Here is a 9,589-nt window from a genome sequence, read left to right as displayed (position 1 = left end):
CAATAGGGTTTTCAATGCCTTTGCTTGATCACAAAGATAGATTTGCAATGATTTTAATGATCTGCTAATGACATTCAATGGTAAATAAGAGGGGGTTTGGGAAATTTAGATGGCACCAAATATTTAAAAATATATTTTAAGGATAATGATTTTTTTTAAAAAATCTATTTTATTGATTTTTCACAGAGAGGAAAGGAGAAGGATAGAGAGTTAGAAATATCGATGAGAGAGAAACATCGATCAGCTGCCTCCTGCATACCTCCTACTGGGGATGTGCCCGCAACTAAGGTACATGCCCTTGGCCGGAATCGAACCTGGGACCTTTCAGTCTGCAGGCCGACACTCTATCCCCTGAGCCAAACCGGTTAGGGCAAGGATAATGATTTTTATATTATATTATCACATGAGGGTTGAAAATAAAAATTATAATGATAGAGTATCTGCTATAAAATGGATGCGGTTTGAAAAGGGGCTAATTATCACTATAAAAAGTATCTGTGCAGATAACATAGCTCAAAACCCATTTAATAAACTGGCAGTTGCAATTTTATAAAAAGTGTAATATTAATCAGACCTCTTTACTATCTTACTTCGTTATTTCAGTATTATATTGAAATGCCTTATTGGTAAAGAAGTCTCCCTATTTGAGAAATGTAAAACAAAATTTAATGTTCTTAGCAACCTACAATATATATAAACAAGCTTACCATTTTCCTAAACCCAAAGAATAAGAAGCTGGAAATAACCACAATTTTTCCCTAATCTTATTTGTTAACAATTGTTTTTTGTTTTTTTCAGATCGAAGGCTACAGGACACTGCAAAATACAAAAAAAAATGCCTTCAGTTATCAGATTTAACTCTGCTTTTATGTTTTAAAATTAACGTGTATTTCACTGTGTTTGAAGTCATAGACAGTATCAGTAATAATTTTCCATTAAGCAGCATCAGAGCCAATCTGAATGTTTGCTCAGGCTCCTTTGTGGAGCCTGTTACAAATGGACCCCAATTTTTGCATGTGTTCAAACTAACAAACAGTACTGTGCCTCTTGCTTTCCCTGAAAGGTTTTGGTAGGTTGCCAGAGGTTGAGGACTATAAATGGGGGATATTCTGGGGTGATAAGAATATTTAGTTTGCCAGAACTTCCTAGTCCTTAATCATTTTGGATAAATGAGTATTTCCTGTTTGGGGGAAGGTCCTCTGCCCCATTAGTCCCCTTCCTACTCAGTCAAATGGCTATGCAAGCGGGAGCCTACAAAGGGGATCATGCTTATATAAAGAAGGCCTGTCTACAGACTGAAGCAGTATTAATTGCAAAGAAAATCAGGTTCAATTTTAAAAAAAAACAGTATGACCCCAGTAAATAAGGAATAGCAGCTATCAGCCTATACTTTGATAGATATCCATTAGAGTACAACTATTGTCCCATGTCCCATTAGACTTGCAGAGTAGAATTGACCCCTGTTCTGACTAGGTATTAGTACAACTATGTTCCATTTTCTGTGACCTTGGTTTCTTTGTGCCTCAATTTTCACTTTGGGAGAATGGGGTTATCTATGCTGCCCTTCTTACACTGTACCTAATGAGATAGGTAGTGTAAAAAAGATTTTGAAGCCCAGACGGTGTGGCTCAGTGGTTGAACTTCTACCCCAGAACTGAGAGAGGTCCCCGATTTGATTCCTGGTCTGGACACATGCCCTGGTTTTGGGTTGGATCCCCAGTGGGGGGCATGCAGGAGGCAGCCAACTGATGTTTCTTTGTTATCGATGTTTCCATCTCTATCCCTCTCCCTTCTTCTGTCTCTAAAATCAATAAAAACATATTTTTAAAAAGTATTTTGAATAAGTAGAAAGGGCTCCATAAATGCAAGATATACACTGTAAGCTGCCTCATTGCCTGGCACAAAACTGGGCACACAACCATTGTTCAGGAAAGAGTTATTGAATGGATGAATGTCTTATGTAGAAAATTCACATTTATATGCCAAGTTATTGTTTGAAATATACATCTAAGTTCAAGATCTCTTCATGGCAGTTACATTTAGCAGATATTATATGTACCGTTATTTTGTATCTGCAGAAATGGCAGCTCAGAGAAAGGGCAGCTAGAAACTTGCAAAGTCAACTCAAAACCTGGTCTGTATAATGCCAGATCTACTGTGCAGCTTTCCATCACATCACGCTGCTTCTTTAGGTCACTGCCTTTTTTGAAGAAGGTGTTTGTTTGTTTGTTTAGCTCAAATAAGGAAAACCCTCCAAAGCAAACATAATGCCTAACTTTGAAGCACTCTGCCTAGAATTTATTGTCATGGTGGATATTAAAAAGGTTTTTATTTCCATAATTTGATGATCATGAGAGAATCAGAACCCTTGACATTCGAGGGTTCATCAGCTAACCCTCAGAAAACTTTTGAAAAACCAGAAATTTGTAAGTTAGGTTTGTCATAACAACTTGCCCTGTCAGAGAGTAGGAGAGTGAAGAAAGGACTGTTCCTTCTTTGCCATCTTGCTACACCCAACTGTGAAGAAGAGAGAGTCTTTAGGTTAATAACCACATATTAAGAAAGTCAGTAAACAGAATCAAATCTAGGGATTTAAGTTATCAATCCCATAAAAGCCTCTAGCTAAGAAATAGCTATCAAAGGGAACATGCACATCTAAGAGGGACAACTGTGTCCTGAGACAAGTATCATGAATGGTTGGGTGAAACCAAGTGTGGGGTTTTGCACTGAGATAACAGTATTAAGCAATAATACTTCAATTAGGATCCACTGCCTAGAGATAGAAGCAGGAAGAAGTCCATGTGGATCAAGGCAAGTGGGAGGAGTAGATGCAAAGTATAGAAAGTTGAGAATTGCCAGGAGAAGTTGAGGGAGCCCGACACATAGAGCACAAGGCTACAGTTAAGAGAGAAAGCTTTTGTTACTCACTGGATTGGAAAGCTTGAGAAGCTGGGCAAAAATCTTAAAAGGAAAATCATTTGTTCTTGACCAGCAGGTTAGTCTTAGAGTAGAAACCAGATTTTGTTCTAAAAAGTGAAATCTAACTCAGTTTATTAAAGAGAATAATTAACTGATATAGGAAACCCAGTTTGTGAGTTACAAAATTCTGCTGATTGGGGTGAGTGGGAGGGTAAAGGAAGGCATTTTAGGGAGAGAGAGGGAGAAGGGATGGCTCTGGAGTGTTGGCCCTTGCTATTTTCTCCTTTTCTCCAGTTTTGCTCTTGCGCTATACTTGGGACAAAATCAGAGGTAAAAACAATAAGGTATTTTTGCTGAGCAAACTGAATATTGAAGACCTAACTCTCTCCTGGCACAAAGTAGGGGTCACTTTAGCCACAATGAACAGTTCCTCTCTTCACACCTGGGGGTGATGCATTGAGGGAAATGGTGCACTGATCCAGAATCAAGTTCAAAATACCACCATTTAGTATAGATAACAGCTCCCTCAGTTTCCCCACAAGCACAATGAGAATATACACGATGGCTGCGCCATACACCTCACGGTGTTATTGGGGAAATCTAATGACATTAAATACATGAAAATACTTTTAAATTGTTAAGGATAAGCAGTGTAAGACAGTAGTATTAAGAGATTTTTTTTTAGCAATTTCAATCTCTTTTCTGTCCTTAGTGGAAAAGGAGGAGATTTGATCACATGCTTTAAATAAGATACTCAAAGACATTTAAAAGACCAGTATAAAATGGCCCCTCCACCATTCAATATCTCCTTTCTTTTCCACCCTTCCTTTTTGGCTGACTTGCTCCACTACCCTTTTCCCCCTCTTAGATAAATAAACTCATCCTATAAGTCTAATTTTATAGCCTTCTGAGAATATAATCCCAATTTTTTAGAATTATGCTGGAAGAACTCTTAGAAATCACTTAACCTAAGTCCTTGTTTTTATAGGAAGGTGAAGGGACTTGCCTAAGGTTACATAGTTAATGACAGAGCTAGCACTAAAACCAGGACTTCCTGACACTTTTCACCACACTTTAAAAGGGGGCGGGGTAAGCATGCAAACATGAAATTTCAAGACATTGCTTTGGAAAATTCTAATTGTCCTCTTCTTAGAAGAATGAACTTAGGTGTTTTGTTTTTGAATTGCAAACTGTCAGAAAGTGAGATGATTTCCAATCAAGGCTAATCAAAGAAACACTGTTTTGGGGTCACAAAGGGGCTTTTTCTGTTTTTAATTTAGGAACTGAAAACAGCCAAGGATGCAAAAAGCCTACTTTTTAACTTATTCCTGACTACACAAGTGTCTTTAGAGTTTCCCTAGACTGCTAATAAAGAATGCTATTCAAATCCAAAGTATTCACACACATGCGCACATGTGCATACACATGTACATGCATGCAAACTGCCAGAGGAATAAAAGAGTTAATTAGCAGGCCCCAAGGAATCTTTAAAAAAATTCCTTTAGACTATAAAAGGTTCTTAATTTCACAACAAAGATTTTTAAGTGAGACAGCCAAATTTCAAGAAAACATTAGTACAAACCAGGATGCTTTATCCTGAAGTTAGAAGAGACTGTTAGGGTGACAGACTTTGTTTAATTTTCCTATGTGCTTTTCACCAAACTTTAAGCTCCAAATCTTCACATCCAATTTTCAATTGCAATAATCTAATCCTTTCTTGCCCTCCCTCCACCCCCTGCCCGCTCTGGCCAAGTAGTCCCATTAAGCCCCTAGAACATCAGTGACAGTGTTGTGGGTGGGTTGAGGTAGGGCAGTGGGAGAGTATAGAACCACAGCTGCAAATTAAAATTTAAACCAAAGCAAGAATTAGAGACGAACAAAACCAGGCTGGCCAGGGGCTGAAAATAAAATAGCCAAGATCAACCTGTCACCAGGACAGGAGGACTCCTGGCTGTGCAAACAGAACAGCCTCTGCTGCCACTCCCTCCAGTGCAACAGTGCACAGCCTGTGCACCCCACTTCTAGTGCTTAAAGGCCTTTTGTACACAGTGCGGTTCCAAGATTTTGCCTGCATTTCAATAATTTGCCCACAGCTGTGGTTCAGACAAAGCTAGAAGGAAGCTTTGACAATCAGCCTGGGTTCTTCTCACTTGACTAAGGAAGGTTTGTCCTTTCTTACCAGGTTTTCAGGGAACAGAAGACAAAACACACACACATACATACACAGAGATATCACTAGAAAAATTTCATTGTCAAACAACCACAATCATCCTCCCCAAAATAACTAATCAAAAAAGTCCATCAGTTTGGAAGTTTCCAAACTGCTATTACACATGCACATTCTATCCAGACAAACCATACAATGATAGCTGTGGATTTTGATTAACTATAAAGTTCAAGTTTCTTTACCTCTTTCTTACACCAAGTTATCCAGCAAATAAAATTTCAGGATAAGTTTGTGAATTCTCTTTCTACTCACCTGAGTTATCCCAGTTGCCGCTGCTGCTGCCTCCGCTGCTGCTGCCGCCGCTGCTGCTGCTGCTGCTGCTGCTGCTGCTGCTGCTGCTGCTGCTCTTGGCCAGGTAGCCCCTACAAAGTCTGTTCAGTCAGTGCGGCTGAACAAAGATTCTGGCTTTCTTAACCTGAAAACTATTTGGGCTGTACCAAGCTCTGCTCACAGGGGGAGGTGACTCGCAGAAACTTCAGGAGACTTTGCCCCGCCTAGCAGTCAGAAACTGATCCTGAGTCATGAGGAAAATCTGGAAAGCGCCTCTGCCAGATGTGCAGACGGGATGCCCACTCCAGATCCATCCACCAACAAGTTGGAAAACTCAGGAAGCCACATTTGAAATATTTTTTCCCTTCCAAAGAGAAATAGGACTTTCAGGAGGGGTCTGATAGATTTCTGACTTTGTTTTCTCAGGGTTAATAGTGCAGACATAGACATTACTTGAAAGACGACATGGCAAGAAAAATCTTGAAGTGTTGGGAAAGTTCTTGTGGGTTAGTCTGCAGACATGGCCCTTGTACATGGATCTATGATAATGATGAGGACTTCAGCAAGTGAGTGGGAGTGAAAGAGGAGTTAGTGGGGCACAGGGAAGAAAACATTGCTTCGTGAAGAAATGGGTTACATTTGGCCAAGGACACAGAGAAAGGAGCATTAAGGGGGAGGTGAATGGAGTTTGATGCCCTGGCAGTTATAAGAAGCTTACTTAATGTCTAGAAATGGGGATGTGTAGATTCTGTCTGGCAATGTTGGGTGACAAGGAGAGCAAATAACCATGTTTGCTCTTAAAGGCCAACCAAAAGGTTTCAGCAGGATACTCAGACCCCTGTAAAATACTATGCTGTACCCCAGTCAAGGTCCTGTTTCCTGAGACATTCACTGAGACACAATTCCAGGAACACGATTTGCAAGTTGTTTTGTTTTAGCTCTCACATCTAAAGATCTGACTCAAGATCTAGAAAAACAAAACAAAACATAAAAACGTAAGAGTTGAAATAAAAAACAAAACAAAACAAAACAAGAAGGCAATGGTTATTAAAGATGCATGTTATACCTAGCATCTGGGTTAAAATAAAAATAAGTTAGGTAAGCATAGAATCAGGCAAATAATAGTAGTTCATTCAAGAAACAAAGGAGGGTTTTAAATAAGAGTTTTAATTTTTATGTTTTTCCCAACCAATGTGGTGCTAACCTTTTGACCTGAAATTACTACCGTCTGCACCAAGTCTTTTTTTTTGGGGGGGGGAGTAATTAAGAGAGAGAGAGAGAGAGAGAGAGAGAGAGAGAGAGAACAAGTGAGCAAGGAGAGGCCTGAGAAGAAAGGAAGTCTGCTCTTCCTAATCACTGGCTCCATACCAATATTTCTGTGAAACATCTAAGCAGTTCTATAACTGTGGTCTCTGAGAACTCCCCCTTCACATTTCCCCATAGCTCCCTATGTGCCTTCTCTCCTTCTATGCCACGATGGAAACGGAGCTAGAGAAAAGTGGCAACATAAAATGCCAGAGCTCAGGAGAATTAGGGAGTTAAATATTGGCACCCAATTTGGTTCTTGGGTGACAGATTTCTCACACCAGTATCCTCCACGTTATGGCATTTTGGCTTTGAAACAAAGGGTGGGTGTCTTGTCTGGGCTCATCTTTTCAACCATCTTTTCCATCTCCAAGATTTAAAAATTAGTAAGGAATCATAGAATCTGAGAATGAAAAGGAACTTTAGAGGCCGTATATATCCTACTACTCAGGGCAGAAATATCTTCCTGATAATCTACAAAGCTCTGTAAAGCAGCTTGTTCCATGTTTAGGCATCCCTTAATGGTTAAAAATGTATTCCTTAGGTTGAGGAAAAATGAGCAATACATTATTTCTAATTCTTCTTTCACATGACAGAGTTTTCAAATATCTGTCATGTCACCCCCAGTCTTTTGTCCTCCAGGCTAAATATCCTCAATTCATTTAAACCATGCTTCGTGGGACGTGGTTTCCAGATCTTTTACCATTCTGGTGTCTTTTGAGCATAGATCTGCCCAGTGTGTAACATAGCTTATTTAAAACCCTCCTTTGTTTCTTAAATGAACTACTATTATTTGCCTGATTCTATGCTTACCTAACTTATTTTTATTTTAACCCAGATGCTGGGTATAATGCACACCTTCAATAACCATTGCCTTCTTGTTTTTTTTATTTCAACCCTTATGTTTTTTTTCCTAGATCTTGAGTCTCTCATCTAGAATATCATATTATCTATAACAATGTTTCTCAACCTTTTTTATCATACTCATAAATAATCTTTTTAGACATTTTCCCCAATCTCTATGAAATTTTAATAACATAGATATGCTGTATATGTGTTTATGTACTATATGTATATCTGTGCTCTGTATATAGAAAATACATATATTTTTATTCCTAAACAACTAATTTTTGCTCTCTTGGGGTTTATATCACTCCCATTGAGAGTGCATGCTCTATATTACCAAGTTTCTTTATTTGCATATTTGATCAACCAGACTAATAAGAGTATTAGATGACTTAATGTATAGGACAGAATACTGCAACATAACTTTAGAACCCTCCCCTTATTAATAATAACTTCTAATAAGGTCATTCAAACTTGAGGCAATCTCTACTACTCTGCTACTTCCTTGCTCCTACTTTTCCATCTTTTCCATGAGGTTACTATAAGCCTTTTTCAAATGTCTCGCTGAAATTCAGATACATTACACTATAGTATTCCCTTCACCTACCATTCTAGATACCCATTCAAAAAAGGAAATGGGCTTAGTTAAGCATGACTTGCTTACAGTGAGCTCATGCTTACCTTTAGTGATTTCCGCTCCCTTTCTAAAGCCTCGAAAATGATCTGCTTAATAGTGCATGCCTGACTTTGCCAAAGACCAAGGCCATGTTCATTGGTCTACAGTTTCCAGGATCTATATTTTGTACCATGAAAAACCACCACCACTTTTCACTAAAAATTAGACCAATGTTTGTCTGCCTCTTTGTATAGCTCACCTCTTCCCTTTGCCATAATTTATCAAAGGTTATTAAGACTGGCTCTGTGATCACATCTGCACATTCTCTTAGTAGCCTGGGATGTAATTTGTCTGGGTCTGGAAACTTGAACTCATTGAAGGAAGCTAAGTGTTCCCTTATTATCTCCTCATCTATCTTGGGCTTTAATTCTCTTTCCAGTTCAAAGATCATGCTCCTGATGGAGAGGTTAAGTAACTTGCCCACAGTCACACACCTAGTAAATTGGCAGAGCTAGAATTTAAATCCTGCTCTGTCTGACTCTAAATTCTGACTCTTAACCAGTGTGCTATGTAGCTTTCAAGTATCAAATAGTGATATGGCCCATGGGTACTATGAGAGAGAGAGAGAGAGAGAGAGAGATAGAGAGAGAGAGAGAGAGAGAGAGAGCTCTTCTAGTAAGAGTAATCAGTGCAAGCTTAGTAAAAGAGATGAAATTTGCCAAGGCTGACCAGCAGCCTTTGAAAGACAGATGAACAGATTACTCTGACACAGTTTCACTGTGAAAGAGGGCTAAGGGGCTTGCCTGGCTCAAGGGTCCAAGCAGCCTCGATTGCCTGCCTCGTTAGGCTTTTATTAGAATTTTTATCTTTAGATACAATCAGTGGGGTGAGTAATCTTGGGAGGACACATGTGTTTATATTGTCCTCTAGGCAAGGGCATCCAGGGATTAAGCATAAGGATTCCAGTAAACACTCCTGGGTCTGCGTAAGCACAAACTTGTTTGGAAAGGTCAAGGAATAATTAGGGGCGCTGCCTTTGACACTCCCCTAAGTCTCCCCTAAGTCGGAATTCCAATAAACAAAGCAGGCGGCCTTCCACACACTTCCCTTTTATCAGAATGTCCTCCTTACAAACTTTCCAACAAAGTCTCTTGTGCTCCCCATCAGAAACTTAAATTGGATCTTTAATAATGAGTAGGATTCCAATACAAAGAAAGAAGTGATGTGTGATTATTTGGTAGGACGATAGAGGAGACTGAGGATATATCCTAGGCAGGGGAAATAATAAAGAATAACCACCTGGGTTTGCCATTATCAATACAAAGAGACCACAAATGATCAAGAGATTGCCAGGGTGCTCCTGCCTTCCGTTAGCAAATAACAGTTCATTCAAGTTCTATTGTTTA

Source organism: Myotis lucifugus, unplaced genomic scaffold (genome assembly GCF_000147115.1).
Source record: "Myotis lucifugus unplaced genomic scaffold, Myoluc2.0 scaffold_2, whole genome shotgun sequence".
In the NCBI taxonomy this organism is placed as follows: Eukaryota; Metazoa; Chordata; class Mammalia; order Chiroptera; family Vespertilionidae; genus Myotis; species Myotis lucifugus.
This window is presented reverse-complemented; position numbering follows the sequence as displayed.